The sequence below is a fragment of the Macrobrachium nipponense genome, chromosome 31, assembly GCF_015104395.2.
Source record: "Macrobrachium nipponense isolate FS-2020 chromosome 31, ASM1510439v2, whole genome shotgun sequence".
Classification (NCBI taxonomy): Eukaryota; Metazoa; Arthropoda; class Malacostraca; order Decapoda; family Palaemonidae; genus Macrobrachium; species Macrobrachium nipponense.
In genome coordinates, this window is record NC_061093.1 from 41,649,847 (window position 1) to 41,665,953 (window position 16,107).

The window sequence follows — 16,107 nt, forward strand, 5'->3', positions numbered from 1 at the left end:
GTTGCTATAGGCCTTTCGACACTCTGTCTACTGGTAAAGGACAGTGTGTCAAAAGACCTAGCAACCATTTCCTTTGTGGCATTTTACTTATTTATACAATTCATCACGTTCCAATATCTTTCTGAATATGATATACGTATATGTACTATATATACATATATATTTACATATAAATATACGTGTGTGTGTGGTGAGCCGTGAATAACCCATTGATATAGATTTCACTATGCTCTGGGGAAGATTTGCACAGAGAAGTGATTATATATTTATAAGTGCACCTGTTATAATCCGGGTCAGAGTAGGTTCACTTACAATATAATTCCATTAGGAGACAAATTATTCCTTGGGCACAGTTGATTTGATAATAACAGGTATTTGGGGCTTGTGACCTGAAAGTATAAAAGGTTTAAAAATATCCTCTACAACTATCATAGTAGTTAAGTGGTTAATTAACGACCTCTCCTCCTCAGCTAGACGTCTAAGATCGATCCCACACTAAGAAAACGACTCTGGGTCCGTTCTCTAAATATCGATTTTGGTGTGTTATAATTCGAATGCATTTTGACGGGGGGTGGGGGTGGTTTGATATTTGTTAATATAAAATGCACTGTGAAGAATATATATAATATATATATATATATATATATATCATATATATATATATATATATAATATAGTATATATATATATATAATATATATATATATATACATATAATTTCTGGTGTGTATAAAAAAACATTCACGTATGTCTGTGCGATATAGTGCCTATTCAAGCGCACGAAAATCTTCGTACACTTGCATTTATAAATGCACGCTAATGTTTTGAATTAAAAGTGCCTCAAATTATTGCGACTGGCGAGAAGCCAGGGGAAAACGCAGCTCCAAATAAAAATTTGCCTGGAACAAGTATTTCGTTTTCGAAAAGAAAACTGTCTCTCCCCAAAGTTTCTTCTTACACGCTAGCTAATGATCATTTTTCCCAAGAGAGAGAGAGAGAGAGAGAGAGAGACCCGAGAGAGAGAGAGGAGAGAGAGAGAGAGAATTTTACATAATTGCAAGTCCTCTTTCTAGTTTGACCTATATCGGTGATGTTTAAACAAATACTCGGCGTTACAAAAGCAATTATGATATTGACAGCAAAGCTCCAGGGTATAATTGTAGTACAACTGACCTTTAGATTTCATCATACTAATGGAAAAGAATGTGACCGATTTTAGAAAAAGTAACAAGTGAAGCAGACTGTATGCACCGTTGTTATCTTACCAATATTGTATTTAGCCACTGCTTTCCACCTGCTTGCAATGAGCGCATCTGTGGCCGTCTCTTGTTTCCTTGTTTTTCCTGAACCCAAACTCTCTCCAGGGCCATTTCTCACTCCGCGTTCAGGCACTTTTTTTTTTCTTTTTTACCCTCTTTGCTTTGGAGGATTGTGTGCAATTAGCCAGGATCTGTTTTCCAAAGACCTTCAGTTTTCTATATATCCTTTGTTGTTTTTCCCCATTTTACACACACACACACACACACACACACACACGCAATATTAGAGTGTTGTTGATGCAACTTCGCTAATGTGAAATTTTATACCAAAGATGCAGACTTATTCCTTTAAAAAATTAAAATAAAAATAGTGACAAAAACTCGATTGGAGTATGAATAATTGTTCGATCAGAATTCTCATACAAGGAAAAATGCATTAACAGGGAAATTTGGCAGTAATTGATGGTAAAGACTATGTAAACATAAATAATCATTTTCAATTTGCAAACTTTCACATGAAGCGATCCATAAAGAAGAGATAGATCGTCCCCACCGTGAGTGAGTGAGTGAGTGTGTGTGTGTGTGTGTGTGTGTGTGTGTGTGTGTGTGTGTATGTGTGTGTGTGTGTGTCTGTAAAGATAAACTGGGAATGGGAAATTCATGTATTTTCAAAGTTTGTAAGACCTTTCAAGTATTTGTAAACCTTTCAAATCTTTCCTAGGGTTTTTTGGGGCGTATTTATCTAAGACTATCATATGATTTGGGGATCATTATCTTGATGATATTTTGATATTCACAGTTTTTTCTTTATGTTTTTACGGTCATCGACGACGGGCTTGTGGTACTAAACACGCATTTGCAAAGGTGGATACATACTGGATACATACCGGGTTAAAACCCTTGGGGTCACTATCTAGGAAAAGATCAAACGTTTCATGGCAAAATAATGAAATGACAGGTTGCAAATTGACAATTAATTATTTATAGATTTTTTGGTATGCAAAAATCTGTTTCCATAACAGGGGATGCCTCCAAAGGACACCTACACGATAGTTACTGGCCCATTCAGCATCGTTGAATCGAGAATTTAATTAAGGATCTTGTTAATAAAAAATTTCGTGACAAAATTAGATACTTGGGACAGCAAGATTATGCCACTGTAAGACTGCACGTTATGGAAGTAAAAATGAAAGATAGTAGCATGCGAACATCCAAAGTAATGTAGCAAAAAAAGCGTTTAGGGCTTCGTTTGAAAGGATGTTACGGATCTCCAATAAGTGTCATAATAACTTTAATGGAACAAACCAGATGCCTTGATACTGGATGTCCATCTTAGGACCAAAAAAAAAAAAAAGATGAGAGAGAGAGAGAGAGAGATGCTGTCAGGTATGTAGCGTCCATCGAAGTTACGTAGCCGAAACAAGGATAATTTGGGTTTAACTCGACGTGAGAATTATAGCATTTACATGGGTTGCCATCATCGTCTCTAAAACTACAGTATTTTAAAAGAGCACGAAACGTCGAGCTAGAATTTATCACTGAGGTATGGAGGATTGCTTATGTCAAAAAAAAAAAAAAAAAAAAAAAAAACTGCAGCGCAACCTACTTTCGAAGCGAGCAATAGAAGAATATGATATACATAATGATATGAAACATGGCAAAATATCACAGGTAAATTCGTAATTTCCACTTGACTTGACACGAGGAGACACATCGGGGAAAGGACCAACCAATAAACAAAATGCAATAAAAAAAAACACACAAGTATCTATAATAACAGAGCATTTGAAAACAACGAGAAACTCACAAGCATGAGTCTTACTTTACCCATTCCCATTCAAACATCGAGTCATCTGGTTGCCAAGAATAAAAAATAACGAATACTATAATTAGTGAGAGAGAGAGAGAGAGAGAGAGAGAGAGAGAGAGAGAGAGAGAGAGAGAGAGAGTTCAACATTCTAATGATATTACGTACTCACGCGGTACAAATTAATTATGTCATAAAGGTAATGAATTCGACCTGACGTCCTTCATGCAGTGATAATAATAATAATAATAATAATATGTTTCTGTCAGCCTCATTCTCAATTAGACTCAATGTAATAGAAATGTGAGACATTCACCAAGGCGCTGACTATGGGAGAAAGCAAGATAATGTTCATACAGCTTTACATTTCCACAGAGATGATGGCGTTAATACGATGGGCTTCGTGTATTTTAGTCAAAAATTGTTGGAATACTGTTCTGTCTTCTTGCAGACAGCCTTCAAAATCTGTTCATTTTCAACCAATCCTATTTTTTGCCTTCAAAATCTGTTAACTTTCAACCAATCTTATTTTTTTGCCTTCAAAATCTGTTCACTTTCAACCAATCTTATTTTTTTTGCCTTCAAAATCTGTTAACTTTCAACCAATCTTATCTTTTTGCCTTCAAAATCTATCGACTTTCAACCAATCTTATCTTTTCAACGCAAAACTGCTGCAAGCAACGGATTCCGCTCTTCAGATTAAGGAAATTATTGTAATTAATATAAATATATCACCATCGTCACAAGATATGTTAGGACATCGTCTAGAAGCCCTGTTGCAACAGGAGTTTCCGATAATTCCTGGAATGGCCACATCTCTAGAATCAGCATAAATTATTCGTTGAACAGAGAGCCCAACATTCGCATTCTGTGGAAGTGCCATCTGTCTGATACTAGAGACATTCCATTCCCTTTACAGTAACGCAGTGGAAGTCTCCGATGAAGTGACTGTAATACAACTGAAACGCTATTCGAAACAATTCCTTAGGTCATTTGTTTATACAGCTATTGTGTGTGTACATATTTTGTTTGTTTTGCATGGTGTTTTTACGCTACATAGAACCAGGGGTTATTCAGCAACGGGACCAACGGCTTAACGTGACTTCCGAACCACGTCGAGAGTGAACTTCTATCACCAGAAATACACATCTCCTCCTCAATGGAATGTCCGAATCGAACTCGCGGCCACCGAGGTGGCAGGCCAACACCATACTGACCACGAGACTGAGGCGCTCGTGAGTACATATTTATTTGTTTGTTCATTTAACTCTAGTTATATTTTATTTTTCGTATAATCGCCTCGTATCTTTTCACTTTCTCACCAAGGAGTGTTCTAGCAACATATCTTTCAAGCTGACGATTTTGGTTTAAATCATAAAGATATAATTGCAGTAAAACATGTAATCATTGTTGTTTTTCTATTTCGATACAGGACGACAAAGTAGTTGTTGCAAAGTAGTTGTTGCATCCACCATTTTGACCAGCTATAGTAGATTCACATCAGCCGTGCATTTGATGTCTAGGCCAGTCCCTTATGACGCTACTGATTGGCTGTTGATAAGCCAATGACAGGGCTGGAAAAACTCAGTCTCTCTCGAGAGTTCACGTAGGCAGGATGTATGTTCTATCTCTCCTGAGGTATATGCCTTTCAGGAAAGGTGGAAGTTTCCAACCCTGTCATTGGCTCATCAACATCCAATCGGGAGCGTCGTAAGGGAAGGGCCTAGACATTAAATGCACGGTTGATGTGAATCTACTATAGTAACCAAGGTCTGCAGACAAAATGCCGATGGACATAATGTCGACGGACATAAAGTCGACGGATATAATGTCGATGGACATAATGTCGACGGACATTAAGTCGACGGATATAATGTCGATGGACAAAATGTCGACGGACAAAATATCAACCTTTGTTCAGGTAGGACAAAATGTCGACAATAATAATAATAATAATAATAATAATAATAATAATAATAATAATAATAATAATAATAATAATAATAATAATAATAATAAACATAATAATCATAATAATAATAAATCAGTTTTTGTCTACATATTTTGTTTACATATTCCAGCACCAGTAGTTGTCTTGTTTCCTTTTACAAGCCATTAAATGCGTAACAAATGTATTCTCTACGAAGAATGATAGTGAGGACATCAGCATTTACTCAACGTCTAACAATCTAAGAATGTTAGAAACCTATTCAAGGTGGCTTTACGATGGGACATTTGATTCACCCCCTGTTGCCTTACAAAAACAAAAAAAGGATGAGCAAACTTACGAGTTCGTTTTTATTCTTTTTAGAGACCGAAATTTGAACCCATCCTCTATGTGTTGATTTCGAAAGAGCCGCTATTAACAGTACAAGGATGATATTTCCAATCGTTTATGGATGTTTTTTCCATTTCGGTCAATGTCTGTGGCGGAAAACCCAGTCATACAATCCTAGTATACTGAAACCAGTAATGCATTCATCATAAAGCAGTTTCAAGTATTGGCATTTGCTCCTTCTGAATACGTATATGCTTCTTGGTTCCCTAACTGAAGAAATAGAATGTGCTCACTACGAATTTTTGGCGTATTTTGAAGTGACCTGGTTAGGTGTAGTTCAACGTGGACGACGACGTAAATGCTGTTATGGGATCCAGCTATGGTCAGTATATCGCGTCGCAGATGACTTACCACGCACGAATAATGCACTTGAAGGGTGGCATAATGCTTTCAATAGAAGAATGGTGATTAAGCATGCATTCTTTAGAAAAACTGGTTAGCAAACTGAAAAAAGAACAAGAAAACACAGAAATGTTGTTAGCACAACTAAGCAATGGGAGAGGAATTGGAAGGCAGAATCTAAAATATGTTAGAATCAACGAAAGATTGAAGAACCTGGTCACAAACTTTAATCCTGATCAAGGGATCCAGTTTTGAAGAGCAGTAGCTCATAATTTGTAACACTTTTTTAGAATTATGTTGTTTTTCATAGATAAATTTCGTGTTCGATATATCTTTTGTAACACTTTTTAATTGATTATATTGCTTTTAATAAATTTGTAGCTCTACAATTGAGCCATCTTGTGATTCGTTAAAATGCGATTGACTGTCCCGTTTGTTTATTTCGGAACTATAATTTTAACCTATATTATTATGAATGAATGAAAGAGTAAGAAGAATAAATAACTAAATAAAAGTCGTCGTCGACATTTTGTCTTACTTGAACAAATGTCGCCATTTGGTCCGTCGACATTTTGTCCATCGACATTATATCTGTCGACATTATGTCCATGGGCATTTTGTCCTACAACCGTAACCAATGCCAGAGCAATTCCAAGAAAGGGGAAATTATACATACCAAATCTAAATTTAAATAATTGTCAGCGAAACTGCTTCGATACCAAATAATCCATCAGCGCTGAAAATCATTTACTAATTCGCAGTAGTGGCTTGACCTATGAATTTCTGCAATCATTTAATGTCTCATTAAGGATAACTTTGAGTTTTCGTTCCCAGAGAACCGTTGATCATTAGAGAAATCTAATTGTAATTCCCATCTAACAGGACGTCTACCGGAGAACTTCGAAAATGATTTCGTAAGAAATTTTCAACTTCCAAGAGTTTCGTTAATCAATTCAACTGACCAACGAAGAGATGCCATTTTCCAGGTGAAAAATACCATTCCACGTCAAACTGACAGAGCCTAATTTGTATTAAAATCGAAATCCTTTATCTGACGAGCACAATCGGATTCGGGTGACGTTTACTTTAGATTTATTTATGACGCAGACACTGACTAGTAAAATTTTCAACGGAGTTGGAAAGCTGGGCGTTGGGCGGGTTTGTGTGAAGGAGCAGGCGTCATTTCATAACGTGGTTTTCTTAAATGCCTTTTTTAAAGGATATATAATTAGTAAAAATAAATAAATAAATAAATAAATAAATAGATAAATAAACAAATAGGAAAATTATAAATACAAAATTCCAATTACCATACGCACACACGATATATATATATATATATATATATATATATATATATATATATATATATATTATATATATATATATATATATATATAATATATATATATATATATATATATATATATATATATATATATATATATATATATATATATATATATATATATATATATATATATATATAATTTGTGTGTGTGAGAGATTTTGGCGCTTATAAAATTGTAAACACGTGGCTTCTTGTAATCACAAATATTATGCCGCAAATACCGGTTTAACATCGCATACCGCATACTTGTGCATCCAAAGGGAGTGACGTATGAGTTGCTTTTGTTTTGATACAACAGAAACAGGAACTTGGCAATTCGCATACGAAAAAGATAGCAGAATAGATAAGTCCTCCCTGTTCATTTTGTATCATTTGTGCTGAAAATTGGGTAAATAAATTTGAAAACTATGTTCCAAATTACAAGCCACACCAACTCCCTCGTAACCAAACCTTCAAAGCCCCAGCATGGTACGGGAATGAGACAAAACGGTACTGTACTGCCATGCAAACTTCCGCGCATAATGTTTCCAAAATAGGGCAAAATGACCGTGGTGTTAAAGGCAGTCCGTGTACTCTTGCCAGATATGAACAGTTAAATAGGAAAATGGAAGGAACATGGCTGGTAAAACGGCCCTGTCCCGTCTCAGGAGAAATGAAAGAGAATGTATGTGTGTATATATATATATATATATATATACTATATATATATATATATATATATATATATATGTATATATATATATATAATAGAGAGAGAGAGAGAGATTTGAGAGAGAGAGAGAGAGAGAGAGAGGTTATACCATGTAAATTATTATTCGCCAGCAGTTAGAATCAATGTAAGCGCATAATAGTATTAACCCATAACGAGCGGAAACCTCAAGACCCATTATGCTAATGGGTCATGAACTCGTTAACGAAATGACTGAAATGCTTTATGAATGAAAATTCGGCAAACAGCAGATCTATAACTTGCGGTAGGCACGCGGTTTTAACGGTATCTTCAAAAGTTATACATTACCGTTACGATTAATCAAATAATTCATTGGCTATCTTATGAACATACAGAAGTACCCAGACAGATTTCCATTCACGAAAGAGTTTTCCAGTAACATTGATGAGATTGTCAATCACGGAAGAGTGTTCCAGTAACACTGATGACACTAGATGTACTGGAGGTGCAGCTCGGAGAGAACTTATCCCAAGTACGAAATGGAAATGGTGGATTTCGCCTACTAGGTGCAATGTGTGTTTGTACTAATCCCTCCGCAAGAGACTATGAGGGCACAAGATCTCCTTAACCTCAGCGTAAGCGCTGTAACAATTTATTCGTCTCAAAATGCAATCTCACGCCGCAACATCATCAAAACCTAGTCATTAGCATCGCTATAAAACTCGGCTGAAGCGCGATTAACGATGATAAGAGGATTTAACAGATGAATAATCACATTCGCGAGAGCGCTCGGCCCGTTTATCAAAGGCGAGTGAGGAGCAGCGTTCTAAAGGAAATAAATAATCAAGAAAAATAGCTGGAGAAATGGTCGGCAAGAGTAATTGAAGGATTAAATAAAACACGTAAAAAATGCGCCATGAAGCTTTCAGCAACGGCCCGGTGGAGGCCTATGCTGTTAGTTCCTACAGAGCTGCCAGACGTACGGTTATGGCTAACTTTAACTTGAATGAAAAAAAAAAAACTGCTGAGACTACAGGGATGCAATCTGACATGTTTGACGATTTGAGGGTGGACGATCAACATACCAATTTGCAGCCCTCTACCCTCAGTGTTTTTTTTTTTTAATTTACTTATTTAAGGTTAAAGTTGGCCATAACCATACGTCTGGCATCGCTATAGGAACCAACAATTAAGTTGTCTGTACGAGCTGCGGCCCATGAAGCTTTCAGCCACGGCCCAGTGGTGGCCTATGTTGCTGGTTTCTATATTGCAGCTAGACATACGGTTATGGCTGACTTTAATCTTAAATAAATAGAAAAAAACTACTGCAATTTGGCAAGTTTGATGATTTGAGGGTGGATGATAAACATACCAATTTGCAGCCCTCTAGCCTCAGTAGTTTTTAAGATGTGAGGGCGGAAAGAAAAAGTGCGGACAGAGAGACAAAGCCATCTCAATAGTTTTCTTTTACAGACAACTAAAAGAGGCCTGTTTTCTTCCCAGTTTTATAGGCATTCAAGTCGGCAATGGATCTGTTAATGACAGGAAAGACAAATATATTCCTTTCAAAGAAGATAGTATTTATCTCTTCCTGTGTGGGGTTCTTTCTTTACGCACACAAATACATATATACATGTGTGTGTGTGTATATGTATGTGTGTACGTATATATACGTGTGAGTGCGTGTGCGAGTTTATGAACGTTGGTAAAAAGACTAAATAGTTTAATCCACCGTTAGACGGCCAAGGATAGCTTGAGTTTTGTGAAGAAAATCTGATTGGTTTTGCTTCACAAAAGTTATGTCACTGATAATGATTTAGTTCTTAAAATACTTCAAGACCTCTCCCACAATTCAATTAATTCAACACGTGTGACAGTCACCACGGAAAAAAATGAATCTAATCTATAAAATACACACAATTTTCGCCTCTGATTATACTGCCACCACTGATATTGTTAGAGAGAGAGAGAGAGAATTATCGGCTAACTAGTAAGTGGAACTATAAATGCATGGATGGAATCCTCTCTCCGGTTCAGGTAACCTCATTTCCATGAACTGGAAGTTGAGAACGGAAAAAAGGAGAGAAGAGAGAGAGAGAGAGAGAGAGAGAGAGAGAGAGAGAGAGAGAGAGAGAGAGAGACTGTCGTAACTGAAGCATTAGTGCCAGGTTAATGAGAAGCCGTGTTTCAAATAATAGCAATTGGAACTTGTGGTATTTCAAGCACTAAGTAATGGGTAACACAACTTTTGTAAAGTAAAACCAATCAGATTTTCTTCACAAGACTCAATGCGGCTCCGACTTTAATTGGAGTTTTGTGAAAATATATTCAGTACATTTTATGACTACAAAGAGAAAGAGGCTGGTTTAATTGAACAAACATTCCGGAACATTTCATCATCAGACTTTATAAGAGCTTACGTTGGCTCGAGATAATTATCTACATTTTAAGAAAATGTCATTACTCATTTTTAAATTCGGCTTCAAGATGAAAAGATGAAAATTCAGTACAAGACGCAAGTCATGTAAATTTGTTTTCATTTTTAAACCACTAACGAAATCATTTGGTGCAAAGTCGAAAATGCAAAATAAAGTTGTGGAAAAATAATTGATCTAATTTTGCCTTAATAGCTCCAGGAAGCTATACGAAAGGAGTCTGATCTGCATCTCGAATTACTACTGAAAACTCGAGTGTTTAAAAATGGCAAATTTAATCATAAAAAGAGGAATGAGACTAATTGAAAGGAAATTTGAGCATTCTACCAAAAATGATTCATGTGAAAGCTACTGGAAAGAAATACTGTTGCAACTTCAAATGAAAAATGATGAATTAAAATTCCACCTTCTCACTACACGGCCGCTATTGAAAACTTTAGGTAATAATAATCAAACTCCTATTAGGAAAATAATGTAACGCTACGATAAGTGGATAATGCAATGTATCACAAGATTCTGAAAACGACTGCACACTTGCGAGCAAGTGACATTAGACCGATATCGAATTATAAAAAGCTCACCGTAGGAAAACCTACTACTTCATTTATAAATGTTTGAAACTGATCGAGCTCCGTAGGATAAACTATGAGGAGGATATTAATTGGATTCTGTAAATGCTCCGGGCCGTGAAAATCAGGGTATAACATGCAGATATGCAAATGTACCCCCGAATTGGAATAACTGAAACTTTTATATTATTCCACACAGGCGCAAAGGAAGGTTTAACCATAAGTTTTAACAAAAGATGATATTTCATTTACGTATGTTATAAAATTTATCAAAATTAGGATTCGGTGGTTCTATCCGGTTGTCCTTTCAATCCCATATCAGTTTCAAATAAAATCCATTTTAAACTGTATGTTCCTACCAGCTGCTTTCAGAAGCAGTTTATTATATTCTACTTTTTCACTGACGTAAACTACGTTCGAAAACATGAGGGACAACTTACGATATTTTGGGAATCGCTGTATCTTCAGAAAGACTGCAATAACAATTTAACACATCACGAGAAAATGTTTCATTTACTTTTTCACCTTTTTCAGCTATAAGCATCGTTGAGATCAGTTCATATACAAAAACATCATTTTCAGTAATATGATCATCAGTTCCACAAAAGGTTTTTTGTTGACTAAAAAGGTTTTTTGTTGATTAATCTATTATCTGGTGTCGTCCTCTTTAATAAACGCAAGTGAAAGTGAGTGAATTGATACCAGGCATATATAGCAATGCAACAGGACTAAAAATCTAAAGTACATTTAAAAAAACAAAGCGGAAAAAGGGACAGCGTTGTCTTTTCACCTTATTCGTAATTAAACACACTCTCTGATTAGTAGAATATTTTTATAAAAAAAGGAGAAAAAAAATTGGAAACGGCTCTTCCAGTTCATTTTAAATAAAAGAGATTCCCTCATTACCACCCGAATTACCCATTCACTCACGGCTTCACGGTTTCCAACTCCCAAGTCCTGTCAGCAGCAAACGAATGCGCCTACGTAATCACCAGCAGTTCAACAGAAACGGTCTTGAGGGAGACCGGAAGCGTGCAGCGTTAATTGAAATTCATTGTTTCGTCAAGCAAGTCTATCAGGCTTTTCATCAGCTGGTTTTGTTTTGAGTCATATGCGGCTGAGTAATACAGGGAAGAGCGAAATCATGCTTAATACACCGAAGAGCGAAATTCACTATAAACTTTCAGTCCATAAAATCTACACAAAGAATCTCCATCGACCAGTTTGATTGCGTGAGCTGGACAGGCTCTAGGACTAATCCTCGTAGGGACTGTAATCGATTTTGACGAAACAAATATTGCGAAATTCACTCTCAACTTATTAGTAGCCATCGTGAGTTGCTTTCAATATATGGAAGCTATGGCACAATACTAACCTATTGGTAACCATAACAAATAACAAATATATCTTAATATGGAAAGAAATCATGCCTCCAACTACTAGTTCTTTCTGGCAAAATGCAAAATACATTTCTAATCACCCCAGTGGCTTTGCTTTGGTTCATCACGTCACAATTAATTAACAAATGCCACCGGAAGTATTAAAAGAAACGGACTTGTAAATTGTTTTGTTATAAAATCCCTTGTGAAATATTTAAGAATAGCGACGAAATACTTCAATCATGGCAGAAAATATGAGATGAAAAATGAAAGGTGGTAATATAACATTTTATGTTACAGAAGAAATACTTCAGAGACTATAGATTATACAGAAGTTGCATGACGGTAAATAAAAATGCTATTTAACACTCATTTTCGTTTCGTAATATAGGGTAAAAAAGGGAAAATTAATAGCCACTAAATTGGACTAATGATGAGAAGTATCTATCTCGTACTGAATAAAATGTCATTATAAAAACAGACCCCAGTTCAAGTTGCAAAATAATATATATATAAACATTCAGAAACGACATATGTCAGACAAGCATATTGGTTTATAGTCCAATATATCAGAAGCACGGAGAAACTAAACTTTTCTATAAATATCCAATTATAAGAGTAAACGAAATTCATGGAATCAACCATTCACATTTGTAATATTATCTGGTAAAAAATTCAAGTATCAAACTATCTAATTTGTCAGGAAGCAGTTGGTTAAGGTGTTCTAATTATTCCAAACATATAATCACATCGAATCATCTGAAATTTCCTAAAAGATTAAAATATCAAAACGACAAATAATCGCTTACCCTAAACATTCAAGTTTCTGCTGCCCGTGAGATGCCACGTGTTATGATGATTCACATGACACAACTTGTATTTACGTTCAAATAGAAAGCATAAAGATAATGGAGTAATGTTATTCTTAATTTTTTTAGCGATGCAGTCATCGAGAAGGAATATAAATTCTACACACATGAAAAAGTTTGTCGAGACGTTACCTTTAAAATCAAATTAATGAGAAACACCGAAGAACAAGCAGGTCTGTGAAACAAATGACATCAACTGGAATCAGGCTTGAGGAAGAAGAAGAAGAACAACAACAACAAAACATGCGTGAGTCACTAAACTTCCTGAACATCGAACACATAAGAAAACACCAAAAATTATGGTAAAAAGTTAGTTTACTTTATGACCAGCAGGACTATTTCTCGGCTCGAGGGGAACCGCGCGGGACAGGAGCTGAACCGCGAGGAGGCAGTCACAGCGCTCTCTCTCTGTATCTCTCTCGTGTCAAGAGAGACGAATCAATGCACGTCCGCCCGCCGCCAACACCACATTCACACTAAAAGCTGCGCAGTCCCACAGCCTAAGAAATGGACCAGAAGTCGTTGCCGATCGTGTATTGCGTAATGAATAATTAGGATGAGGCAGCATCAATGCCGAAAGAAATATGGGAGACGCGATAAAAATCTCTTGCAGTTAAACGGTGTCTTTATAGTGGGTGATAGATAGGGCTGCGTGATTAATGAGAAAGAGATGTCTGGTAAAATCAACTGAAAAAAATACCGGAAATTTTCGTAATCCCTAAGTTAAGAAACGTCATAGACGGTATACACACACACACACACACACACACATATATATATATATATATATATATATATATATATATATATATATATATATATATATATATATATATATATATATATATATATATCTATATATTGTGTGGTTGGGAAATCGATACCAGAGTTTGAGAAAACATGGGTATTAGCAACTTCACCCTAAATTACTTGATAGAACCACAAGAATGTCACCTGGAGCTATCCCCTCCAGGTAGAAAACATCGTATGATATATATATATATATATATTATATATATATATATAGATATATATATATATATATAGTATATATATATATATATGATATATAAATATATTATATATATATATATATAATATATATATATATATATATATATATATATATATATATATAATAAGAATAATAACACGACTGCCTGTCAGTACCTTATCATGCGGCTCCACTTCCTATGGAAGACAGATTACTAGTCAAAGAATAGTTTTGTTTGCCTTAAAATTCCTATGGTGAAAACCAGACTTGTTTTGAGTGTGAAAAGAATTTCGAGAAAGTCAAGAATTGATTCAGTGGTTAGGTCAACTGGAGCTCAGGGGTCTAGAAACGTCTCCTTCCCATCCGGTCGACAGAAGGGTTAAGAAAAAAAAAATGTTGCTTTAGCAAGAATCATGGCAGCAACTCCTAATGGAAACGAGCGAAGAGTGGGCACTGTTGGCAAATGGTTTGTTTGTTTGTATGGTGTTTTTACGTTGCATGGAACCACTGGTTATTCAGCAACGGGACCAACGGCTTTACGTGACTTCCGAACCACGTCGAGAGTGCGCTTCTATCACCAGAAATACACATCTCACACTCCTCAATGGACTGGCCGAGAATCGAACTCGCGGCCACCAAGGTGGCAGGCTAAGGCCATGCCGATCACGCCACTGAGGCGCTTGTTGGCAGATGGTCCCTTAGGGTTGCAGGGCTCTAATAAAGTAACTCCTAAATATGCCAAGAATTCATGCCTTCTGTTAGCTTTACATGGAGCATAAGTGTCTGTGATAACCAAAGAAGTGCACGATTAGCTTATGGGCAGATAGCGTAGCGTCTTTGATGTACGTTGCATCTTTTTATGTAAGTGTAGCGCAGGATATAAAAACCAAATGGCCTCTTTGCATCATAAGAAGACGCATAATGTAGGACGGCCTAGTAGTATCAATGCATCGGTCATTGACCTTATTTCCGTTGAAGAATATAAATGCTCCCAGCGATCCATAGCAGAGCCATAAAAGCTAATGCTAGTTGACAGTGAAGGGTACACATACTTGGAGAATTGTTTCTGCAGAATTCAGCATAGTTTGTTTGTTTGTATAGTGTTTTTAAGTTGGTTATTCAGCAACGGGACCAACGGCTTTACGTGACTTCGTGACTTCCGAACCTCTTCGAGAGTGAACTTCTATCACCAGAAATACACATCTCTCACCCCTCAGTGGAATGCCCGAGTATCTAAGTCGCCACTGAGGCGCAGAATGCAGCAAAGCATATTCTCGATTTTCTTTAAAAATAAAAATAAAAAATTCTAATATAGAGGCAATACTGCATATCACTTACAAAATTCCCTAGAAGATACATGTGGAGGGGGCATTATACAGGAAATGGGTCCATTTTCTGAATAAATCACGTTAAATGATTTCCAAAGTAAATTACATGATAATCGGAAGAAAAAGAAATTCCCACCATAACCGCACAAGCCGACGTGCACTGAAAATAAACAAAGCCTTTCAAAACGGAGAGAGAGAGAGGCATGGCACCGGGAAATGGAAATACTTTATATCAATGTGTGTGTGGAAGGAACGGAGGGGCGGGGGAGGGGCGGAGGAGGGGTGGGGGCGACCACAGAGGGAAGTAATCTCTCGGAGTGATCTGTCAAGAAGAACCGAAGTCTCTCGCATACAAATGTAACGGGGCCTCTTCGACTTCGCCGATGCCTTAATGCAACAAAACATAACTATTGAATATTAAAAAAAAAAAAAAAAAAAAGAAAAAAAAAAACATGCCGTCCACATACGATGCGACATTCATCTCATATATAGAACCCTTCCGGCGAATCTTTATTACGTCAAAACATAATTTCATATACGAGAATACGATATACCTATTGGCGAGATGCTGACGTTCTATTAATCACATAAGGGTATTATCCTTACATATTAATGGGGAAAAATGTCTCGGCTCTGTCAATTCGTACATAATTGTTAAAAATGTCATATGCATTATCAGCGCGGTCATTACTTTCAACAAAAATATCACAACATTGCAATCCCTCCCTGCAAGCAAATACTATCCATTTCATGTATATGTACATGC

The 16,107-nt window shown here is 36.3% G+C and overlaps 1 protein-coding gene across 1 annotated transcript in view; it reads right to left on the reverse strand.

Moving 5' to 3' along the window:
- LOC135206913 (guanylate cyclase 32E-like) overlaps positions 1-13,491 on the reverse strand; it is a 176,716-nt gene extending 163,225 nt beyond the window's left edge. Inside the window, 1 exon segment of the mRNA XM_064238401.1 lies at positions 13,339-13,491. The gene's annotated coding sequence lies outside the window, so the exon portion shown is untranslated.
- Between the last annotated feature and the right edge of the window lie 2,616 nt (positions 13,492-16,107).